This window comes from Entelurus aequoreus, linkage group LG16 (genome assembly GCF_033978785.1).
Source record: "Entelurus aequoreus isolate RoL-2023_Sb linkage group LG16, RoL_Eaeq_v1.1, whole genome shotgun sequence".
Classification (NCBI taxonomy): Eukaryota; Metazoa; Chordata; class Actinopteri; order Syngnathiformes; family Syngnathidae; genus Entelurus; species Entelurus aequoreus.
Genome location: NC_084746.1, coordinates 33,895,407 through 33,921,439, shown reverse-complemented (window position 1 = coordinate 33,921,439; position 26,033 = coordinate 33,895,407). Strand labels below are relative to the sequence as shown.

Below are 26,033 nucleotides of genomic sequence, written 5' to 3'. Positions count from 1 at the left end.
TAAATTATTTCCCAGCGATGGGACAATAATCCCTGGTTGTCAAGGACAGGATTATTGTGATGTGCTGAGAGGTGACAAGGAGTAATTTGATCTCTGCTACTTCCATCTTGGGCTGGTCATGGTATGTTTTCAATACTTTCTACTAGGCCTGGACAATATGGCCTAAAAATAAAGTCCCCGATTTTCTTTTTTCCCCCTACTTTTTAAAGAAACCATTGAATACAAATGACAGAGATAATTCAAAACAAGTTTTTATTTAATTTAATTAAAAAACTAGTAGTTTGAAATGACACTGCATACACTGTATCTAACTCTAATTAGTTTTTTCTTTTTGCGCATTGCATGCAAATAAATAATCTCTAACATTGAGGTTAATAAAGTGCAACCGTCAAACTTCTGTCTTGAATAACATACTTCTGTAAATAAAAATGTAGCATTATACATTGTATCCAAATAAATAATGAAGTTGTTGAGAGGACTATAGTTTGTTTCAGGAAGTAAAGAAAAAAATCCATCCTTTTTCATTCACACATCTTGGCTGTGTCTACGCATTGTGCTTTTTTCTCATCCTACATACCTTGTGTAAATAATTCCACCAGTGTAAGGTGATTTTTAGCTCGTAGTTTGTTTGTTGTTGTCTCTTGTTCGCCTCGGTAAGACTTGTACTTCCACACTTCTATTTCAGATGCTGGAATGTTTGTTGTGCTGATACCTTTTTGAAACAAACTTTGCACCGTGCAGTCACTTGTTCCACGCCTGTTGCCGCTAAACCAAAGTACTGACAACACTTAAAAATTTTTCGAGCAAATATCTCGCTCTCGTTAGCATTAGCCATGTTTTGCTATGTGTGCCGCTAAGGAAGTAAGAAGAGGAGGCGCAAGCTCTGGAAGCTCCTAAGGGGCTCGACTAGAATGTTTTTTAAATTTTTAAATCTTCCCAGCTGGGATAGGCTCCAGCACCCCGCGACCTCCGAGCGGGACAAGCGCTAGAAAATGGATGGATGGATGCAACAAAATATATCGATAAAATCAATATATCGCCCAGGCCTAGTTTGTGCTATTGCTAAGATACCGTATCGGTGACCGTAACCACTGCTGGTTGCTCATCGGTTTAACATTTGAGGATAGAGAGGACACAAATAAACAAATGAAATATCGTTTGTTGATTTTGTTGCTGATATATCGTATTCCACCGTTTCAACTTTGTTACAGGGCTCCGTTTTCTCGCTGCCCTCAGTCTCTTAGACTTAAACCCACTGTTGTAGGACCTTCCTGAAAGTGGTTTAAAATAGGCTCACTGACAGTGAAGAACCTTGCACTGAGCCGTAAGACCTTTATGTAATTAGGTACGTGCACTCAGATTTAGGACAATCATTCCTAGAAGCGGGACAATTGTGACCGGTATTTAGGGAGAGAACATGTAAGCCACTTTGACCTTTGACCTAAACTGCCCCTGTCACTTGAGTTGAAATAGTCTGTGATGTCAACAAAAAGCGCTCATAACACAGAGCCAGGATTTTTTTTTTAAAGGTGACCTTTGATGATTTCAATCTTTTATGACTTATTCATGTTGTTACAAAGTTGGAGACGGGGTTTTGCACACAGTTTTGGATGCCTCTCCTCGCTGGGTAATTCCTTTATCACGTCATGAAAATTCGAAACTTCAAAATCGACCGACAGTAAGTGCCTTTCACCCCAAAAGCGCCGAGAACAATGACAACAGACACATTCTATGAAAACGCATTACTGTTAAATAGTGTCGCAGCTATTGATTACTTTAGCAATCGAGTAATTTATTAAATTAGTTTGTTAGATTAATTGAGGAATCGGGTAAAACACACTTTCTAGCCTCAATGAATATTTTAGGGAAAATACAGTACAGGCCTAAAGTTTGGACACACCTTCTCATTCAATGTGTTTTCTTTACACTGCACACTCCTGGCATTCTCTCGATGAGCTTCAAGAGGTAGTCACCTGAAATGGTTTTCACTTCATAGGTATGCTTGAGAGAATGCCAAGAGTGTGCAAAGCAGTAATCAGAGCAAAGGGTGGCTATTTTGAAGAAAATAGAATATAAAACATGTTTTCAGTTATTTCACCTTTTTTTGTTCAGTACATAACTCCACATGTGTTCATTCATAGTTTTGATGCCTTCAGTGACAATCCACAATGTAAATAGTCATGAAAATAAAGAAAACGCATTGAATGAGAAGGTGTGTCCAAACTTTTGGCCTGTACTGTAGTTAAAATGAACAATGATGTTTCTGCTTGCCATAACCTTTATTCTTTAAAAAAATAAATAAATGAACAATCAAGATTTAAGTTGCACTTTTACCATGTGTGCATAGATCAACATTAGGATCACGACATGCACACACCGCTTAATGTGCACTCTTTAAAGTTCCCGATACTCCATGCTGTCCGGATTTCATTAATTTTTATTAGTTACACTCATTTAACGATTAATCGAAGCAACATAATATAAATTGAAGCTTTTTCCTAATCGAATTAATCGATTAATTGTAAACATAATCTAAAACGTCTATTTTGCATAGTAGGGTAACTTTTATAAAGTACAAGTAACATGACCTTAGGCCTAGTTGTGTTGGACATCATTCCAAAAAACATGGCTCTTCCCTAGACACAGGAGACTGGAAGTGTGACCTGTATCCCACTCTGAGGAATGTCGCAGACCGATGTGGTTCCCGTTGTTTTGCGGTTTCCACCACACGATCTGCCCGCTCTGTTTCACAAGCGCCTCGCGCCCACTGAAAGGAACGTGTACAAAAGGTGGCGAAGCATCCAAAGTGGTTCATGTGGAGAGCCGTTCTAATTGAGTCAAAGCCCTCCTCAGGGTCCTCCTTAATTGGACTGAGCCTGAGAAATGAGAATATATCATTACACGTGTGTGTAATCCTTCTCGCCTCACATTTGGGTTGTCTGAAACATTAGACCCCAGAGCGTTGTCGGTCCGGCTATGGTATGGGCTGGGTGTGATAAGGGGGATGTTATGTAAAAAGGACATACACCCACTCTGGCTTCGGATGTGAAAAATTATACTGAAGGATGTACACCCGTGTGGGCCTCTCTGCTCTGTCCCTTTTATTCTGTTTAGCCAGCTGCTCAACTAACCCCCCTCCCTCCTGCCGATCGGCATGGGACACTTTGAAACACTCCCAGCTGTCAAACGGCACTGACCCCACACACGATCGTTCGCTGGCCGTGTCAAGAGACTGGTGTTCGCCACAGATAAACCTACATATGTGTGAGTTTTGTTCCTGATAAGTGCTGCTATGTCACGGGGGTGCGTGAACTTTTAAGGGGCGTGGAAGGATACGGCATTACTGCAGTTATGACTGATATCAAAGTATTGTTTCAATATTGGCAGTTACCCTGCGCAGAGTACGGTGTCCAAAGGGTGGAGCTTAACACAGTGCTGTCCACTGATTGGGTGAGGGAGAACTGTCACTTCCTTGTGACACCAGGAATGGAATTGGAAGTGAACAAAAGCCACTTTTTCCTCAAACAAAGCTTGTTCTCTTCCTGTTATAAACAGCCTGAATTCTGCATGGCCTCCATTGTTTATTGTCATGTGTTGAATTGTTGTTGAAGTCATTGTTGGGACAGCTATCACCTGTCCAAGGCAGATCAGAGTTGATCATACAAATCGGTGCATAGTGCTGCATACATCACATTTAGTGTTTGTATCTATTAGATTAGAACATAGGTGTCAAACACAGGCCCGGCTGCCAAATCTGGGGGCCAAACATCATTTTATATGGTCCGTTAAAGCCTGGAAATAATCTCTCTCTCAGTCGTCTTCAGGATGTCCACGTACGTTAGTGCGCGACGTCCTCTCGATCGATACCCATGCGTCGGTTCCTGTAGGACAGGCCTGGGCAATTATTTTGACTCGGAAGGGCAAAATTTAGCGGAAAAAAATGTTTCTGGGGGTCGCTATATCTGATTTTTAGGAACACTAATACAAAAGCTCACAATAATGTCTGATTGAATGCTAAAAACGTTCTGTCATACCACCTTAAAAAACGGAATGGAAATGTACGTTTTTTTTACTGAATGAGACACACAGAATGTACATGAAAATAAAGAATGTGGGATTTACAATATTAACTATGAACGATAAAACACTGAATATTGACAACATATGAAGGTCACACCCCCTCTCGATCGACATATTTTACAATCAAGCGAAACACAACAAAAATACAACAAACACAGCGAAATATGAACTCAAAGGGTAAAAAAGCCCCCACCTACAATCTGATATCTGATATATCACTAAGCTTTAGAACTTTGTTGTAAAAATCTCCTTCCGCGTCTGTCCCTGACACCTGCATTTTTAGGCTCGCTCTGGAAACACTCTGTGGAAACGCTCCCCACCCACACTGCTTGGTGCCTCGTCTGAGCTGCTGTGACTTAGATTACCATAGTAACTAATATATCATGCAAAAGTGCTGATTCCAACCATTGAAATACTTTGTATAGTTCAAGACTTACGGTCATTTGAAAACATCACTGCACATCATAATGGCAGCTACAGTTTCCATCTTAAAGATCTAAAAAAAATATTTGGGAATTTCCGGCGGGCCAGATTGAAAAGCTCAAAGGGCCTTAATGTGCCCAGGCCTAGTTTGCTATAGGACCAGCCTGCTGGCCTGCGGGGGCCCCCGATGTCTGTGGCAGTAGCCAGCCAGCCTCATCCTCCTAGCTGCAACCTCCTTGCTGAGCCTCGGCAGTTGCCCGTATAGGTCCTCGTTGGTGATGTGGATGTTCTGGTCCACATTCAGAACTGCTTGTAACATTCTGGTGTAGCACTCATCTAGGGAGTTCTGTAGGGTGTGTCATGGTCCAGCTTTCGCAGCCATACAGGAGGACAGACTCCACAGTGGCATGGAGTAGACTAAGCTTTTTGTGTCGGGAGGGATACGAGCACCACACTCTTGACATACCGTTAAGTGCCCTCCACGCCAGCGCCTTCCTGCAATAATCAATAAGGCACTTTATATTTTCTTACTAAATACATTTGTTAGGGATGTTTTGATCAGGGTTTAATGCTGACTAATCGGATACAATGATCCTTAAGTGAGATCGCCCGATACCAGTAATGATACCAATCACATGTATTAAAATGTAAATTTTTAAGGTACAGTACAGGCCAAAAGTTTGGACACACCTTCTCATTTCAATGCCCATTCTCTCGATGAGCTTCAAGAGGTAATCACCTGAAATGGTTTTCACTTCACATGTGTGCTTGAAACCCCGAAAGGGACAAGCGGTAGAAAATAGATGGATGGAAGGTGTGCTTGAAGCTCATCAAGAGAATGCTAAGAGTGTGCAAAGCAGTAATCCGAGCAAAGGGTGACAATTTTAAAGAAACTAGAATACAAAACATGTTTTCAGTTATTTCACCTTTTTTGTTACGTACATAACTGTGTTCATTCATAGTTTTGATGCCTTCAGTGACAATCTACAATGTAAATAGTCATGAAAATAAAGAAAACACATTGAATGAGGTGTGTCCAAACTTTTGGCCTTTGCTGAATATATGTATATATTAAACCACATTCTATAATTTGTATATATGTAAATAATATATAATAATCAAATACACTGGCTGTCATATAATATGAGGTTCATTTTTATACATTACAATTATTTTTACTGTATGTATTCACTGTTACAACAGCAGCCATATTCATGCATAACCTATAAAATAGTTTAATGACAGTGTTGTACTGACATGTTTAATATTGCGGTTGTGGTGCAGTGACATAGATCTGTGTTTGCTGTAGTGCAGCGTTACACCATAAATGCACTCTGCATCCAGGATAATCAACTTAAAAAACAAACAAACTGAGTTGTATTGTCATTGTAAAGGCAGGTGCAGGTGTATCTAATGTAGTGGCCAATTGATTTCCCGCCAGACTTTCCATTTTAGTCACAAAGCGATGCATAACTTATTAAGGTAGCACAGAATTGTATTGTTGCACATGCTCGCTATTTTTTTTGTTACTCTATGACTTCTTAATGTTGTCTTGAAGCCCCCCACTCTGTACGCCCACCACTTTACAATATTTCCACCCATGGGTGAAGTACAACTTAGAAGTGTCTGATAATCACTGTTGCTAGGCAGTAACCATGCAGCTCTCTCTCTCTCTCTCTCTCTCTCTCTCTCTCTCTCTCTCTCTCTCTCTCTCTCTCTCTCTCTCTCTCTCTCTCTCTCTTTTCTAAAAGTCAGACTTTGCATTTTCCTTCATCTCTTTTATGTATGGGGATCATATACTGTATATAATAGATGTGTAACATTTTTGTAAAGCTTTTTTTTCACTCTTCTAGTGTTTCTCGCTCTCATGACATCCACATCCCCCACTCCAGTGCCCCCCACCTTTAAGACCCCACCCACAGCTCTAAAGTTCAACAGGTTCAGAAAAGTGCAGCTGCACAGTAATTGTGTCCACTGATTATTGATATCACATGCTGCACAATACTCCTTTTTGTACATATTTTTGACTTTGATTATTTATTAATCAGATGCAAAAAAGAAACCAGGCAACTATTGATTGTGATTTCATTTTAGCATTCATAAACGAACTTGTTGTACAAAACCCAAAACCAGTGAATTTGGCACGTTGTGTAAATCGTAAATAAAAACAGAATACAATGATTTGCAAATCCTTTTCAACCTATATTCAATTGAATAGACTGCAAAGACAAGATACAAACCCTGTTGCCATATGAGTTGGGAAATTATGTTAGATGTAAATATAAACGGAATACAATGATTTGCAAATCATTTTCAACCCATATTCAGTTGAATATGCTACAAAGACAACATATTTGATTTTCAAACTGATAAACATTTTCTTTTTTGCAAATAATCATTAACTTTAGAATTTGATGCCAGCAACACGTGACAAATAAGTTGGGAAAGGTGACAATAAATACTGATAAAGTTGAGGAATGCTCATCAAACACTTATTTGGAACATCCCACAGGTGAACAGGTTAATTGGGAACAGGTGGGTGCCATGATTGGGTATAAAAGCAGCTTCCATGAAATGCTCAGTCATTCACAAACAAGGATGGGGCGAGGGTCACCGCTTTGTGAACAAATGCGTGAGCAAATTGTCAAACAGTTTAAGAACAACATTTCTCAATGAGCTATTGCAAGAAATTTAGGGATTCATTTACAGTCTGTAATATCATCAAAAGGTTCAGAGAATCTGGAGAAATCACTGCACGTAAGCAGCAATGCTGAAAACCAACATTGAATGCCCATGACCTTCGATCCCTCAGGTGGTACTGCATCTAAAACCGACATCAGTATGTAAAGGATATCACCACATGGGCTCAGGAACACTTCATAAAACCACTGTTAGTAACTACAGTTCGTTGCTACAACTGTAAGTGCTAGTTAAAACTCTACAATGCAAAGCGAATGCCATTTATCAACACCCAGACACGCAGCCGGCTTCGCTGGGCCCGAGCTCATCTAAGATGGACTGAAGCAAAGTGTAAAAGTGTTCTGATGAGTCCACATTTCAAATTGGTTTTGGAAACTGTGGCCGTTGTGTCTTCCGGAACAAAGAGGAAAAGAACCATCCGGATTGTTATAGGCGCAAAGTTGAAAAGCCAGCATCTGTGATGGTATGGGGGTGTGTTAGTGCCCAAGACATGGGTAACTTACACATCTGTGAAGGCGCCATTAGTGCTGAAAGGTATATACAGGTTTTGGAGCAACATATGTTGCCATCCAAGCAACGTTATCATGGACACACCCCTGCTTATTTCAGCGAGACAACGCCAAGCCACGTGTTACAACAGCGTGGCTTCATAGTAAGAGTGAAGGTACTCGACTAGCCTGCCTGTAGTCCAGACCTGTCTCCCATTGAAAATGTGTGGCGCATTATGAAGCCTAAAATACCACAACGGAGACCCCGGACTGTTGAACAACTTAAGCTGTACATCAACCAAGAATGGAAAGCATTCAAAAATGGGTCTCCTCAGTTCCGAAAAGTGGCCTAGTGGTTAGAGTGTCCGCCCTGAGATCGGTAGGTTGTGAGTTCAAGTCATACCAAAAGACTATACCAAAGACTATAAAAATGAGACCCATTATATCCCTGCTTGGCACTCAGCATCAAGGGTTGGAATTGGGGGTTAAATCACCAAAATGATTCCCGGGCGCGGCCACAGCTGCTGCTCACTGCCAGGGTGTGAACAAGGGGATGGGTCAAATGCAGAGGACAAATTTCACCACACCTAGTGTGTGTGTGACTATCAGTGGTACATTAACTTTAACTTAACTTTAAAAGGAAAGGCCATGTAACACAGTGGTAAAAATACCCCTCTGCCAACTTTTTTGCAATGTGTTGCTGCCATTAAATTCTAAGTTAAAGGCCTACTGAAATGAAATTTTCTTATTTAAACGGGGATAGCAGGTCCATTCTTTGTGTCATACTTGATCATTTCGCGATATTGCCATATTTTTGCTAAAAGGATATAGTAGAGAACATCAACGATAAAGTTTGCAGCTTTTGGTCGCTGATAAAAAAGCCTTGCTTGTACCGGAAGTAGCGTGATGTCACAGGTTGTGGCGCGCCTCACATCTGCACATTGTTTACAATCATTCCCACCAGCAGCGAGAGCAATTTGGACCGAGAAAGCGACGATTACCCCATTAATTTGAGCGAGGATGAAAGATTCGTGGATGAGGAAAGTGAGAGTGAAGGATTAGAGGGCAGTGCAGGATGCCAGGATGTATCTTTTTTCGCTCTGACCGTAACTTAGGTACAAGGGCTCATTGGATTCCACACTTTCTCCTTTTTTTATTGTGGATCACGGATTTGTATTTTAAACCACCTCGGATACTATATCCTCTTGAAAATGAGAGTCGAGAACGCGAAATGGACATTCACAGTGACTTTTATCTCCACGACAATACATCGGCGAAACACTTTTGCTACGGAGCTAACGTGATAGCATCGTGCTTAACTGCAGATAGAAATGTGCCAGAAGAAACATGCCCCTGACTGGAAGGATAGACAGAAGATCAACAATACTACTATTACTTCTACTATCAGGAGACACCGAACCAAACCCTGGACCTGTAACCACACGGTTAATGCTGTCCCGCCTGGCGAAGCCTAGCAATACTGTTGCTAACGACGCCATTGAAGCTAACTTAGCTACGGGACCTCGACAGAGCTATGCTAAAACATTAGCTCTCCACCTACGCCAGCCCTCATCTGCTCATCACCACCCGTGCTCACCTGCGTTCCAGCGATCGACGGCGCGACGGAGGACTTCACCACGATAATCGGTGCGGTCGGCGGCTAGCGTCGGATAGCGCGTCTGCTATCCGACTCAAAGTCCTCCTGGTTGTGTTGCTGCAGCCAGCCGCTAATACACCGATCCCACCTACAGCTTTCTTCTTTGCTGTCTCCATAGTTCATTTAACAAATTGCAAAAGATTCACCAACACAGATGTCCAGAATACTGTGGAATTTTGCGATGAAAACAGACGACTTAAGCTGGCCACCGTGCTGTTCCAAAATGTCTGCTACAATCTGTGACGTCACGCGCAAATGTCATCATACCGAGACGTTTTCAGCAGGATATTTCCCTGGAAATTAAAAATTGCACTTTATAAGTTAACCCAGCCGTATTGGCATGTGTTGCAATGTTAAGATTTCATCATTGATATATAAACTATCAGACTGCGTGGTCGGTAGTAGTGGGTTTCAGTAGGCCTTTACTGATTATTTGCACAAAAAAAAATTGCGTTTCTCAGTTCGAACATTAAATATCTTTGCAGTCTATTCAATTGAATATAGGTTGAAAAGGATCTGCAAATCACTGTATTCTGTTTTTATTTACAATTTACACAACGTGCCAACTTCACTAGTTTTGGGTTTTGTATTTTACTTTGCGTATTTAAGATATGTGCTCTCAAAACATACTTTTCAAACGGCCAGTTTATTGTTGATTGAATCAGATGTCAGCGATTGTTGTCAATGAAGCAATCTTTATCTGAACACATGGAGGAAGAAAAACACACTATTAAGGACCTTTGATCGCATTTCCATGCAGCATTTGGATTGGCTATCTTGAAAAGGACTTCTGCACCCACAAATAAATTTACATGGCAATCTGATATTTGAATTTAAGATTAATGGACTTGGTACTGTGACATCATTGTCTAAAGGTAAACAGTTATTTGGTTTTCTAAACAATTTCTAATAGGAAGTAATGTAAACACAAATAGTTCCAGAGTCAAACCGGCGCCGTTATGAAGCCTATTAGCTTTATGGGTTTTTACACCGTTTTAGCGTTCTAAACGGTTGCTGAAGTTTAAAAAAAAAATAGGCTAACCAGTATGGGTCTGCAGCGATTAATCGATTAAATTGATTAATTTGGTTACAAAAAAGCTTTGATTTATGGTAAATTGTCGATATTTTATATAGCTCTTTAAAGGCCTACTGAAATGAATTTTTTTTATTTAAACGGGGATAGCAGATCCATTCTATGTGTCATACTTGATCATTTCGCGATATTGCCATATTTTTGCTGAAAGCATTTAATATAAAACGACGATAAAGTTCGCAACTTTTGGTCGCTGATAAAAAAAAAAGCCTTGCCTATACCGGAAGTAGCGTGACGTCACAGGAGGAAGGATTCCTCACAATTCCCCGTTGTTTACTATGGAGCGAGAGAGATTCGGACCGAGAAAGCGACGATCACCCCATTAATTTGAGCGAGGATGAAAGATTTGTGGATGAGGAACGTGAGAGTGAAGGACTAGAGAGGCAGTGCAGGGTGTATCTTTTTTCGCTCTGACCGTAACTTAGGTACAAGGTCTCATTGGATTCCACACACTCTCCTTTTTCTATTGTGGATCACGGATTTGTATTTTAAACCACCTCGGATACTATATCCTCTTGAAAATGAGAGTCGAGAACGCGAAATGGACATTCACAGTGACTTTTATCTCCACGACAATACATCGTTGACGCACTTTAGCTACGGAGCTAACGTGATAGCATCGAGCTCAAATGCAGATAGAAACAAAATTAAAAAAAACCCTGACTGGAAGGATAGAGAGAAGATCAACAATACTATTAAACCATGAACATGTAAATACACGGTTAATAATTTCCAGCTTGGCGAAGCTTAACAATTGAAGCTAACTACGGAGCGGCGGCTGCGGGCGTTGTAGCTTTCGACGACACCCCGGCCACCATCAGAGTCAGCAAGAAACATATATTTCCCCAAAGTTACGTACGTGACATGCACATAGCGACACGCACGTACGGGCAAGCGATCAAATGTTTGGAAGCCAAAGCTGTACTCACGGTAGTGCGTCTGCTATCCAGCTCAAACACAACACAACCTCCTGATTGTGTAGTTGTAGTCCGCCGCTAATACACCGATCGCACCTACAACTTTCTTATTTGCAGTCTCCATTGTTCATTAAACAAATTGCAAAAGATTCACCAACACAGATGTCCAGAATACTGTAGAATTGTTCGATGAAAACAGAGCAGTTTGTATGGTGACACAATGGGTACGAATACTTCCGTTGCCGTCGTGACGTCACGTGCATACGTCATCATACATAGACGTTTCCAACGGGAAGTTTAGCGGGAAATTTAAAATTGCACTTTATAAGTTAACCCGGCCGTATTGGCATGTGTTGCAATGTTAAGATTTCATCATTGATATATAAACTATCAGACTGCGTGGTCGGTAGTAGTGGGTTTCAGTAGGCCTTTAATATACCTGCACGATACCCAAAGCGTTTTTTCATTATACGTCACAGTCACACACTCAGAAGTGTAAGCTGCCATGCAAGGCGCTAACCCGGACCCATCAGGAGCAAGGGTTAAGTGTCTTGCCCAAGGACAAAAAAGGCTGTGACTAAAATGGTGGAAGCCAGAGTCGAACCAGGAGCCCTCAAGTTGCTGGCACGGCTGCTCTACCATCTGAGCCACGTCGGCCCTTTATATTATTTTGTTGCTTCGATTGATCGTTTAATGAGTGTAACTAATAGAAAAATTATAAAATCCGGACTGCATAGAGTCCCTGGAACGTTAAATACGCAGACAAAGTTTCTGCCCGGCTGCTGCAATAAAGTGAACATGAGAGTGGGGGTATGTGAGCGCCCTGATCTGTGTGGCGACGAACATCGTAGAGTCGTTTTTTTTACTTTTAAAAATGTGTGTATTAGTATGCATTTATTAGAAACAGAGAATGAAGGTTATGGCAAGGAGAACATTGTTTTTTATTTGAACTATTATCCATTAAATACACATTGAGGTTTTAAAGTGTGTTTTATGGGATTTCTCTATTAATTGAACAAACTCATTTATATATTTCTTGACTACTGTAGCCCTAAACCGTTAATAATAAGACTTAAAAGAAAAACCCAACACAATTTGAGCTATTCGTCAACTGTAAAGATAAGTTCATTACTAAATGGTTATGTTGTGTCTTGACAATGGCCCGTTTTTAGGGCGACTCCTTCTTTTGTAATAAGTGTTGAAAAAAAATCCAATGAAACATTTATCCAGATTGATGCTCACGTCTTGTTTGACATCATCAACTAACGACTGTTTTGATAGTCGGCTATCATAACGACTAGTCGGATTATAAAGCGGCGTACACGTATTTAGTGGCTCTAATTTAGCCATCAACTTTTCCTTTCAGCTTGAGATACTTTTAGGCATGTGTTTACGAACAGCAAAAATCACTAATTCGTTGATAAATATTTATTGATATTGTAACTATGCTGCTCATTAAGCTGTTACAAAAAAATTAAATGACAAACGTTTGTCAATTTAAAAGTAAGGACAGGAAAAGTGCAAAACAAACAAGTATATTTTTTTATGTAAAAAACCGGACAGTTAAAATAGCAATAAGGCTGCAGCTAACGATTATTTTTCTATCGCTTAATCTATAGATTATTTTTTCGATTAATCGGTTAATCTATAGATTATTTTTTTCGATTAATCTATAGATTATTTTTCCTTTTATCGATTATTTTTTTATTCAAAATGAAGATGAAAAAATAAATGTAGGCCCGTTTTTTCAAAAGGCATGGCTTTTATTTACAAAAAAAAAGAAGTATGGCCACTCAGTCAACATTGACAACAACATGACTAAATATTCTGTAACAATGTAAACATTTAAAACTTTTAACATTTAACAAAATTAAAAGTAGCTTATTTGCTTTTTAATGTGCATATATAAAAGTCAACATCCAGTGCAAATCTTAATATTCTGCAATAGTATAAGCATTTCAAAAGTAAAAGTATTGCTTATTTTGCTTTAAAATGTGCAAAAACAAAGATAAACATCCAATACAAAAAAGTGCAAAACGAAATATTCTGTAACAACAGTGTAAACATTTCAACAAAAGTGAAAGTATTGCTTATTTGCTAAAATGTGCAAAAATAAAGATAAACATCCAATACAAAAAAGTGCCAATCTAAATATTCTGGAGCACTGTAAACATTAAGTATTGCTTTTAAAATGTGCAAAATAAACATCCAGTCCAACACAGTACACAATAACCAATTCTACTCATTCCAGTGAGTGACTAACAATTGTAATGAAGAAAGGTTAGCATGTCTACATGCTCTGGTTCTTTTCATGTTTACAATATTCCCAGCAGCTGAAAATAGGCGCTCAGAAGGGGTCGATGTGGCTGGAACTGAGAGGTAATTAGCCTTCACCTCAAGCCAGGACTGCGAGTGAGCTGAGCTGCAGTTTAAGTTTCTAGAAGGTCAACGGGCTCATAGTGATGTTACTAGTAGTTGACTGGGAGGTGTTTATTATCATTTGGGGAGAGTCCGCTGCCTGATGCTCACCTGCTAAACACCTATCTGCTCGACGCTGAAGCGCTGACTACATGCGCACTGAATACGCACTGCTGATTGGCTGATAATGCTTTGTGTGTACCAATCAGATGGTTGTGTGTGTGGGACAATGCTGGGTGCTGAGACAGAAGCAGAAGGAGCAAAGCAGCTTGTTAGCACTGCAGCAGCTAAAGTTAGCTTTAGCTTAGAAACTCGTTCGGTACACCCCCGTACCAAACCGAAAGCCCCGTACCGAAACGGTTCAATACAAAACACGTACCGTTACACCCCTAGCAGATACAAATGACACATTCAGGTTTTTGTGTAATGATGACAACGTATACTCGCGCGGACGATTGACTAGTTGATGGTTTTCTTTTCAAATGTTTGTTCATAGCCGTTGTGCTGCTATGATAGGCCATTTCCGCTCGACACAGTGTGCATACAACAACATTATTAGGCCGTTTATTGAAATACTCCCACACTTTTGACGACTTTTGGCGTGCTTTTTCCCCCTGGCTCGCACCGCTCGCATCGTCTGCTTTGATCGTCTGCTTTGCGCTTCGCCATGACGGTAGTGTGACGTAAATATGCGACGCGTCGACGCACAAAAACGGCGTCGACGTATTTACGTAACCGATGACGTCGACTATGTCGACGCGTCATTTCAGCCTTAAATAGCAACAATAAAAACTAACGATTAAACAGCAAAACTTGTTCAAAAAGAAACACGCATTTTGTGATGATGTGTTTAAAAAGGTGCACACTGAAATATTATTGATTATTGATTAACTCCTGGCATTTTTTAACACTCTAATAGACTCAATGCATACAATTGCATCATTGATTACCGTATTTTTCGGACCATAGGGTGCACCGGATTAAAAGGCGCACTGCCGATGAGCGGGTCTATCAGGTCTTTTTTCATACAAAAGGCACACCGGATTATAAGGCGCATTAAAGTGGTCATATTCTTTTTTTTATTTTTAAATTTTTTTTTTTTAAATGTAAAACACTCCTTGTGATCTACATAACATGTAATGGTGGTTCTTTGGTCAAAATGTTGCATAGATTATGTTTTACAGATCATCTTCAAGCCGCTTTCTGACGGTCGCTTTCAGATTCGTCGTTTTGTGGGCGGTCTTATTTACGTGGCTCACCTTCGACAGCGTCTTCTCCCCGTCATCTTTGTTGTAGCGGTGTAGCGTGCAAGGACGGGAGTGGAAGAAGTGTCAAAAGATGGAGCTAACTGTTTTAATGACATTCAGACTTTACTTTAATCAATAAACGGAGCAGCATGTCCTTACCCGTTGCTCACTAGTGCAATAATGCCGGAAATGTGTCCCGTGAAAAATCGTCCGACCGGAACTCTCTAATAACTAAAGTTCCTTAGGTGAATTATGTAAACTCACTACACGGGTATGTTTTAGCGCTTTCATGGCGAGTTTACTGACAGATATAAGTAAGAACTTTACACTACTTTATATTACAAATGGCAACAGTGGAGGATGAATGTCCCATAACAAGAAGATAGAGAAAAAGAAGAAGCTTATCGATTACGGGTAGGCACCAACTACAAAGGCGGATGCGTGCAACTTTGCAGGACTTATGCAGATCCCAAATACAGATCAGCAGGTACCAGAAGGTAAGAAAAGTTGCTTTTGCATAATATTGCGAAACAAAACGCCAGATAATGTCTTACCTTATACACACACCTTAATAATACTCGTATGTTGAAGCACAGTACAATCCATCAAGCGGTGCGGCTTCATTGCTTACCAAAGTCGTACTAAAACATTTTGATAGATTTTTGAGCGCCGTGTGTAATGTTCTATATTTTCAATAGAACATATACAATGTTGGTGTTGTTTACTTGAGTCATATTGCAGTCTACACATATATCTTATGTGTCACTGGTCACATTAATCATTTCACCATGTACTAAATAAAATAGCTTCGAGGTCGGTAAGCACAACCAAAATTATTCCGTACATGAGGTGCACTGTCGAGTTTTGAGAAAATGAAACGATTTTAAGTGCGCCTTATAGTCCGAAAAATACGGTATATTTGAATATTTTGGTGAGTTCCAGAATTTACTGCTCCATGTATTCCTAAATCTTTCCAACATTTATTAGTCCCAATTTTCAACATTTATTTGCATGACAAAGGCCTCCATCGAGCAGCATGTGGCCACCTTTTTTGTTCTTTCGTTCCTAAGATGACCATTGTTCAAATGCAACGGCAGTCTTTTGGGAGAACCAGCAGACATCTCGGGGATTTTAACGGATTTGCTCCCATCGGCTCTTCACGGCTCGGCATTTCTGTCCGCTAATAGGTTTATGCGCCTCTATACACTGACTTCTATTCATTATTCACTAATGAGCAACACAGTCGCAAGGAGGCAGAACACAGGAATAATGAGGAGCGTAGCAGACAAGCTGCATGATGGGACTCAGACTGAACCAGCCATTGTTTGTATAGTTGCTGAAATTGTGTGTATGTATTTATAAATACATTTAGTTTCACCTATTACCACTATCAGCAACATGCACTTTCCATCAATGAGTGAGCTGGGGTCAGAGAGGCCTTGTTAATAATACATGTGCATTGACACAAGCTTTTTAACCCACTAATGACATGTTGACAAGCACACAACCTACTCAATTCCGTACATTTCCGCAGCACTCAACACTTGTCTTGTTGAAACACCTGTCATCTGTTTGTTGTTGGCCGCAGTTCAACACAGTACTATGGTCTACAAGCAAGTCACGTTTTTTGTTATGTTTTATGCAACCTCCCTGCTGTGAAGAAATTGCACAACTAAGAACTCGTTTTGTGAACCTGTGTCTTTTCTTTTCATGCTGACATCGATACTGAAAGTGTGAATGAGTGGCATTCCTGGATCATTTGATGGCTGGGCGGTTTAAGTAATCCTGGAGCGTTTCCAGGCTAAACGGGTCACTGTGGTAGAGGTCACTCCAGGCCCCCGACCAACCCTAAACGTAAAAAGGAAAGATGCATCTCATTGTGGAAATGTTTGGAATTGAAGACTTGTTTATTTATAGACTCTATTTCTGACATTTATATGATCACTACATATATAATACAACTAGGGATGGGTACTGAATTTGGTACATTTATAGGTATCAACTAGGGTTGTACGGTATACCGGTACTAGTATAGTACTGCAATACTAATGACTCATATTCGGTACTATACCGCCTCTAAAAAGTATCCCCCCCAGCCACTTTTTTTTAACAGGCACGACGTTGCGTCGTCCTCATGTCATGACATTGCTGGGTTTACGAGCAGATGAGCATGTTCGGCAGCGCACAATCACGGAGTACTTACAAGCAGACACAGTGTGTAGACAGAAAAGGGAGAATGGACGCATTTTGGCCTAAAAACTAACGATAAAGGGGAAGTTTTACACTGAAACGCCCTCAGGAAGATGTGCTTTAGGACATGGCTAACTAGTTTAAAATGACCTGAAATTCCCCCAAGTGATCAGCTAAGGTAATCTCAGATCCTATTCTAAGTTATTCCGTGACCACGGAGCAGCATATCTGAAAGCTTTTTTTCCAAGATTTTTGTTGGCTCTAGGAACAAACATGCTAAGTAAGTCCTGAAACCTTAGCACCTGGAATCTCTACGGATAAAAGAACAAAAAAAAGGGGGGGACCAGACCCAGGACCCAGGAGTTCTTATATATATATATATATATATATATATATTATCCAAAAAAATAGTGCTCAATACCATGGTAGAGCGCAATATACAGTATGTATGTGTGGAAAAAAAATTACAAAATTCTTCGACATCCTTCGATGTCCTTCGACATCCTTCATATGTAAAATTCTTCGACATCCTTCGATGTCGAAAAATTTTACCCTTCCATCACACAAGACCTACTGACTCAAGCACTAGACTTTGCTTCGGACTACGACTCAATCACAGACAACGAAAGAAACATCATTATCCACGCAAAGAACGCCATACTCATTCACAACAGCACACCATGGCAAAAAAAGAACAATTCAACATTTGACGTTACCATGGGGAGTTTTGACGGAGCAGAAACGTGCAAACTTGTTGGGAGTTTCCTCCTCTCCCAGCTCGCTAGCCTCAACCTGAACCTTGGCATTTACCGTGATGACGGACTGGCAGTGTGTCGCGCCTCGCCAAGGAGCAGCGAGAATACCAAGAAGCGCATATGCCAAATCTTCAAAGAGAACGGCCTACGGATCACGATCGAAGCCAACAAGCAAACCGTCAACTTCCTCGACGTCACTTTCAACCTGAGAAATAACAGCTACCAACCATTCACGAAACCCAACACAACACTCCAATACGTGCACCATAACAGCAACCACCCACCCACCACCACGAAAAGAATACCTACCGGAATTAATAAAAGACTATCGATGCTGTCATCCAGCAAAGCTGAATTCGACAAAGCAACCCCTCCGTACCAAAAAGCACTTGATGAAAGCGGATACAACTTCACCCTCACCTACGAACCCATGCCAGGAAACCAACCAAAAAAGAACAGAAAACGGAACAACATTATCTGGTACAACCCCCCATACAGTAAAAACGTCTCAACTAATATTGGCCACAAATTCCTCACTCTGACGACAAACACTTTCCCAAAGGCAACACCCTAAGAAAGATATTCAACAAGAACAACATTAAATTGAGCTACAGCTGTATGAACAATATACGACAAATCATTTCAAACCACAACAAAACAATTGCAAAAGGGCCATCTACCACCAGGCAGAGCGAACCCGACAAAGACTGCAACTGCCGCAAAAAACCTGCTTGCCCTCTCAACGGGGGGTGCTTACAATCATCAGTCGTTTACCAAGCAAAGGTAAAACGCAAGGACATTAACACATCCGACACATATGTAGGATTAACTGAGGGAGAATTCAAAACCAGATGGAACAATCACAAGGCTTCTTTCAGAAGCAAAAGCCTGCGGAACACTACAGAACTCAGCAAACACATTTGGAATCTCAAAGACAATAATGTTGAATATTCAATAATATGGCAAATTCTTGCATCCAGCACACCTTACAACAGTGGTAATAAAAGATGCAACCTATGCTTAAAAGAGAAACTGTTCATCATATACCGCCCAGACCTGTCATCCCTCAACAAATGCAGCGAAATTGTATCAGCATGCTGTCACAGAAGGAAACACCTCTTAGGTAACACATGAGCCAATAACCACGCCCCTACGCCTGCCTGTACCCACCCGTTCTGTGCCCTATATAAACCATGGTATGTGAATGCTTCTATTAAAATCTCCTGATGATTGAGGAAACCCCTTATGAAACAGGCCTGTAGAGATGAAGTAGTCTTGTGATTTTTCCACACACACACATATATATATATATATATATATATATATATATATATATATATATATATATATATATATATATATATATATATATATATATATATATATATATATATATATATATATATATATATATATATAAAAATATATATATATTTTTTCAAATAAGTATCTGGTACATTTATAAAAACCAAGTCTCCATATTTTAGCAAAAGCATACAAGTGGTCAGAATCTAGCGTTTCTTAACTTGTAGGGAAAAGCAGGACTTGTTTCTAAAGAAAAGTTCCAATTTAATTTTAGGTTTAGCCACAACTTTTTCAATGTAAAATTGAAAAGCAAAATTCTCATCAATTACATTCCCCAAGTACTTACAGTATACTGTATATCATGACTATTTCAAGGTCAACCTTATGAGTGGTTGATATTTTTGGAGTGTTCAATGGCAATCATTTACCATTTGGAAAAAAAACATTGCCTTCGATTTCTCTGTATTTAGCACTAGTCTCAGCGGAGTCAGCTGGGACTGAACATCAAAAGCTGAATGCAGGAGCTCAAGGAGTTCGCGCAACAGAGGGGATAAACAATATATGACCGCCTCATCTGCATAAAAATGGAAGCAGCATCCGACACATTATCACAGAGATTATTTACATAGATGGAAAACAATAACGGACCTAAGATGGAACCCTGAGGTAGACCATTTATACAGGGAGGAAAGACAAGGATCACCCAGCAAACTGGACACATTGGGTTCTATAGTAATTAGAAAACCAATTTGCAGCATCCTGAGATAGGCCAATCCTGTGCAGTCTGTCTGCCAGAATGATATGGTTGGCTGTATCAAATGCTTTTGAAAGGTCAATAAATAGAGCTGCACAATATTTTTTGCAATCCAATGATTCAATAATGTCTTTCACAACTTTTGATAGCAGCGGTTATGGTGCTATGTCTCCTTCAAAAACCGGACTATAGGTGTCTAAGAATTTTTTAAGTGGTTCACTAACAAGAACTTTGGCTAGAACGCATAACTTAGAGATGGGTCTATTGTTATTAACAGCTGTGGGATCTCCTCCTTCCAACATGGGTAAAATATAGGCTGATTTCCAAATGTTAGGAATCTCATTAGTGGACAATGAAAGATAAAAAATAAGCATAAGAGGTTCTGCAATAAAATCAAAAGCTGACTTTAAAAAGAAGGGCTCAAGTGTGTCAAGACCTGCAGATTTACCAAGATCCATTTGTCTTAAGGCTCTCTTGACCTCAAACACATCCAGAGGAGTAAAACTGAATGTATTAGTAATGAAAGTGTGAAGGGATGGTGACATACAAACCTTCTGAGCTTTCGGCTGATTAGGATGTGGGGATAAGGAATGCAAATAAAGAAACAGAAGAAATAAAATGTTCATTAAAAGTTGGCAGATAATTTTTGGTTTCCCTTCCACAAGACGTTTTTATGACTTTCCAGAATTGCTTGGTATCATTTAAGCCACTAGTGGTTTGTGCAAGATAAAACTCTTCCATAAACATTCCAGTGTGTCATGTCCACATGTGGGTCAGATTGCATTCACATTAAAAATCTTTTTTTTCTTTTTTACAATGTAAACGGCCACTTGGGAGATCGGATTGGACAAGAAAACCCGAATTGGACATCCGACCCTGCAGTGTGAACGTAGCTTAAGATACACGTTACAAACAAAAAGATAGTGTGTAATAAGTTCAATATTTAAGAGTATAAACACTTTGTTGAGCACAACAAACAACCAGACTGGCACATTCATCTTGATTAATGTCAAAGACTCTTAAGTATCCTGGCTAGGCAACACACCGGCTTTGCCTATACAATACTGCCCACTAGAATGTAACACATAACATATCATAACACATGATGACAGTTCAAGTTGTTATACCATTTTTTAATCATATTTGTCTTAAAACGTATTGTTCCAATTTGTACAACCCATTTTAAGTATTCCACCATCTGGTTAAAATCCTTCAGTTGCATTTGGTTTGACACTGCTTATGTCATCATATACTAAATGTTTTGCAACATTTAGGGCTCGCTCACACAGAGACATTTCAACCATGCAGGACTTGTGCTCACACTGCACTGCAGCGTTCCACCCATTTTTCTCTACTTTTTGAATGCAATGTGGTGATCATGATTGAAGTGTATCGAGTTTGATTAGAGACTAGGGGTTTAGCCGGTACCTGTATTATGATTTTTTTGGGTACGGAGCCTTAGGTTGGGTACAGCTGCATACTGATTTCCCACACGGTACACACATTTCAAGTGAGAGACAGGATGTGTATATTTGTGGCGGTCTAGGCGGATTAGAACAGTGCAGCCCAGCCTTTGCCTAGAGCGAGTCCTGGCTCACGGTAATGCCAAGGAGATTCCAAAGCCAAGAGCAGGGGTGCCTATGACGTCAATCCAGCGGTCGATCGCAAAGGGCGTGTAAGGTGAAATAGATGTCCCCTTATCATAGATGATCACATTTGTCACTTGATTGACGTGTACAACCACACCATTCTTGAGCTCCAGCAAGCTACACATAGCCTCCAATTTATTTCTAAAGTACAGTCAAAAGCTGGACAAAGAAACTAAAAACGGTTCACTTCCAAACATTTTATTCTCTTGCTGTACCACACCATGATCATAATAAGCAGGTACATACTAAGCCGTGATAATGGCGTATCGTTTCACCCACATACACAAACAGAATATGATCAAATAGAATAAGTGTGTAGTTTTAACACAAAATATGTATGAAAACTTACAATGAACTCAACCATTTCTTTCAAAAGAGCCGTTCAAAAGACGGCTTGTTTTTATATTTATATTCTATTAGTGCATTGACAATGAGATTATTTCTAAAAAATACAAAAACAAACTTTGTGGATGACAAGCACACAAAAATATACAAGATAAGAATATATCTCTATGTATAACAATATAAACAAAACTAGGATAATAATTGAGACAAGCAATAAATGTGCGTGTAAAATTTTACTACCCTACCTGGTGTTTACACCTGAACTACTTTACAAATCCACAGCAGAACAATAAAACAGAAACGTAACTCCAAATACTGCTTTTCTTTGACTCATTATCTAGTCCAGTCAGGTAGCGCGCACATGCCTGGGCAATTCTTATTAAAATAGCTCGCAACGGAAAATTGGTTCACATAAAAGATCCGTTCAAAAGACTCTACTCGTTCAACATCGCTACAACCTTGAGACCACTAAATGGTAGCCGGGCGAAGGCAGAAAATACCCTCATGTCTTTGCCATCCTGACTTCTAAGACCCAGTACACATTTTTTGGAGTTAACATCTGTGTTTATTCTTTCTACAGTGGAGTCTGGTGTGTGAGTCCGCATGGAAAGTCCACATTGCAAAGTTCTCCCTCCTGGTGGGATCCATCTTCGGATACCTAGTGTTCGGGGTCCTGGCAGACTGGTAAGATGTATCCATTATTGTCATTGTAGTATATTTCCATCAAATGGGAACTGCCCTTTTTTTAAAGTGTTTTTATGTTTTTCTTTTTTATGCATTCTAAGTTGTTAAAAAAGACATGTACAAGGTAGCTAACAATGCAGCTAATGCACTATTCCGCCCATAATACCTTACAAAAAAACATCCAAAAACCACCATCAATACTCAATTTACATCTTGTAACCTGAATATTATAAATTAAAAGTACTAGCAATATTATTATTATAAGCCCTAACGCAGAGGAACTACTTTTAGTGGTGCATTGATCAGAGAGCTAACTAGCCTTTACTGCTGGATTGACATCATCCGCCAGCGAACTGCTGCTGGTGGTGCATCTCCCCTAAATTGGAGGTAGTCAATTCTAGATTATAAATCATACCTCTCACCTGTATAGTAGAAGGTTCTTGCCATAACTTGAGAAGTTGGTTAACTTTGACATCCAACTCAGTCTCAGAGATGGCAAGAATGACACGAAAAGATGATCGTTTGCACCCAACCATTTTTTTTACTCACCCTTCAAGAGGTCTATGATTAATTCTTCATCTAAACGAAACGCTATGAACATCCCCTCAGTTGCCAGTGAGAGCAGACATTGTACAGTAAGTGAGCGTTTTATTATGTTCAAAGTTTATATCCTGTTTAGCACTTAGCAATATTGCTAAATGATGCTCAGTGGTTCACTAAAGCTGTATGTGTGTGTGTGCATACATACAATATATATATATATATATATATATATATATATATATATATATATATATATATATATATATATATATATATATACAAACCCCATTTCCATATGAGTTGGGAAATTGTGTTAGATATAAATATAAACGGAATACAAGGATTTGCAAATCATTTTCAACCCATATTCAGTTGAATATGCTACAAAGACAACATATTTGGTGTTTAAACTGATAAACTTTTTTTTTTGTGCAAATAATCATTAACTTTAGAATTTGATGCCAGCAACACGTGACAAAGAAGTTGGGAAAGGTGGCAATAAATACTGATAAAGTTGAGGAATGCTCATCAAACACTTATTTGGAACATCCCACAGGTGAACAGGCACATTGGGAACAGGTGGGTGCCATGATTGGGTATAAAAGTAGATTCCATGAAAAGCTCAGTCATTCACAAACAAGGATGGGGCGAGGGTCACCACTTTGTCAACAAATGCGTGAGCAAATTGTTGAACAGTTTAAGAAAAACCTTTCTCAACCAGCTATTGCAAGGAATTTAGGGATTTCACCATCTACGGTCCGTAATATCATCAAAGGGTTCAGAGAATCTGGAGAAATCACTGCACGTAAGCAGCTAAGCCCGTGACCTTCGATCCCTCAGGCTGTACTGCATCAACAAGCGACATCAGTGTGTAAAGGATATCACCACATGGGCTCAGGAACACTTCAGAAACCCACTGTCAGTAACTACAGTTGGTCGCTACATCTGTAAGTGCAAGTTAAAACTCTCCTATGCAAGGCGAAAACCGTTTATCAACAACACCCAGAAACGCCGTTGGCTTCGCTGGGCCTGAGCTCATCTAAGATGGACTGATACAAAGTGGAAAAGTGTTCTGTGGTCTGACGAGTCCACATTTTAAATTGTTTTTGGAAACTGTGGACGTCGTGTCCTCCGGACCAAAGAGGAAAAGAACCATCCGGATTGTTATAGGCGCAAAGTTGAAAAGCCAGCATCTGTGATGGTATGGGGGTGTATTAGTGCCCAAGACAAGGGTAACTTACGCATCTGTGAAGGCGCCATTATTGCTGAAAGGTACATACAGGTTTTGGAGCAACATATGTTGCCATCCAAGCAACGTTACCATGGACGCCCCTGCTTATGTCAGCAAGACAATGCCAAGCCACGTGTTACATCAATGTGGCTTCATAGTAAAAGAGTGCGGGTACTAGACTGGCCTGCCTGTAGTCCAGCCCTGTCTCCCATTGAAAATGTGTGGCGCATTATGAAGCCTAAAATACCACAACAGAGACCCCCGGACTGTTGAACAACTTAAGCTGTACATCAAGCTAGAATGGGAAAAAGTTCCACCTGAGAAGCTTAAAAAATGTGTCTCCTCAGTTCCCAAACGTTTACTGAGTGTTGTTAAAAGGAAAGGCCATGTAACACAGTGGTGAACATGCCCTTTCCCAACTAATTTGGCACGTGTTGCAGCCATTAAATTCTAAGTTAATTATTATTTGCAAAAAAAAAATAAAGTTTGAGTTTGAACATCAAATATCTTGTCTTTGTAGTGCATTCAATTGAATATGGGTTGAAAAGGATTTGCAAATCATTGTATTCCGTTTATATTTACATCTAACACAATTTCCCAACTCATATGGAAACGGGGTTTGTATATATGTATGTGTATGTATGTATATGTGTATATATATGTATATACATATCTGTATATGTATATATATATGTATATACATATGTATGTATATATATATATGTGCATATGTATGTATATGTATATATATGTATGTGCATATGTATGTATATTTATATATATGTATATGTTAGAATGCATAAAAAAAAAACATAAAGCATCTATGCTTGTTTAACATAAGGATTGTGAATTATTCCAATAAAGTGCAGTTACCCTTTAAAGATTGTTACCATATATATTTTATCTGATTGTGTAGGTTTGGCCGCCACCCAGTGTTGATCATATCCGTGCTGTTCATGTTGGTGTTCGGTCTAACTGTGGCCTTCTCCGTCAACGTACCCATGTTCAGCACCTTGAGGTTCTTTGAAGGCTTTTGCTTGGCGGGCATCACACTGTCGCTCTACGTCCTGAGTAAGTGTTGAAATATGATCACTGACCATTTTGTTCAGCATTACTTAGTTTACTTACTTGTATTGTGTGTGCATCCCATTCTGGTTCTGACTCAACATACTACATTTTACCAAGGCATGCTGGACAATTCTATGCATCCAACTTCATGGTAATAGTTTACAAAGGACCTCTGGTGTTCCCAGTGCACAAAACAAGGTCGATAAAGGCATTAGGGATGGCCTGGAATAGTCCAGTCCAGTATCGGGTGCAGTCCAGAATATAAATCATGCAATGTATGACAGGTTTTTTTTCCCATTTTCTATAGTAAGCCAATATAAAGAGGACCTGTATGTGTTTGTTTAAGCTACTGTTTGTATGGGATTTGTGTTTCCATGCAGGTCTACCTGTATTTCTGATGCGTGACACTTGATATTTAGCCTGGAGACAATTCGTATTGACAAAACTCTGCGAGCTCTCTGAGTGTAGGAACGGTCATTCAATAAC

General features: G+C 39.7%; 1 pseudogene; it reads left to right on the top strand.

Moving 5' to 3' along the window:
• The window catches only part of LOC133630870 (solute carrier family 22 member 23-like), a 101,221-nt pseudogene that overhangs the window by 12,708 nt on the left and 62,480 nt on the right, over positions 1-26,033 (top strand).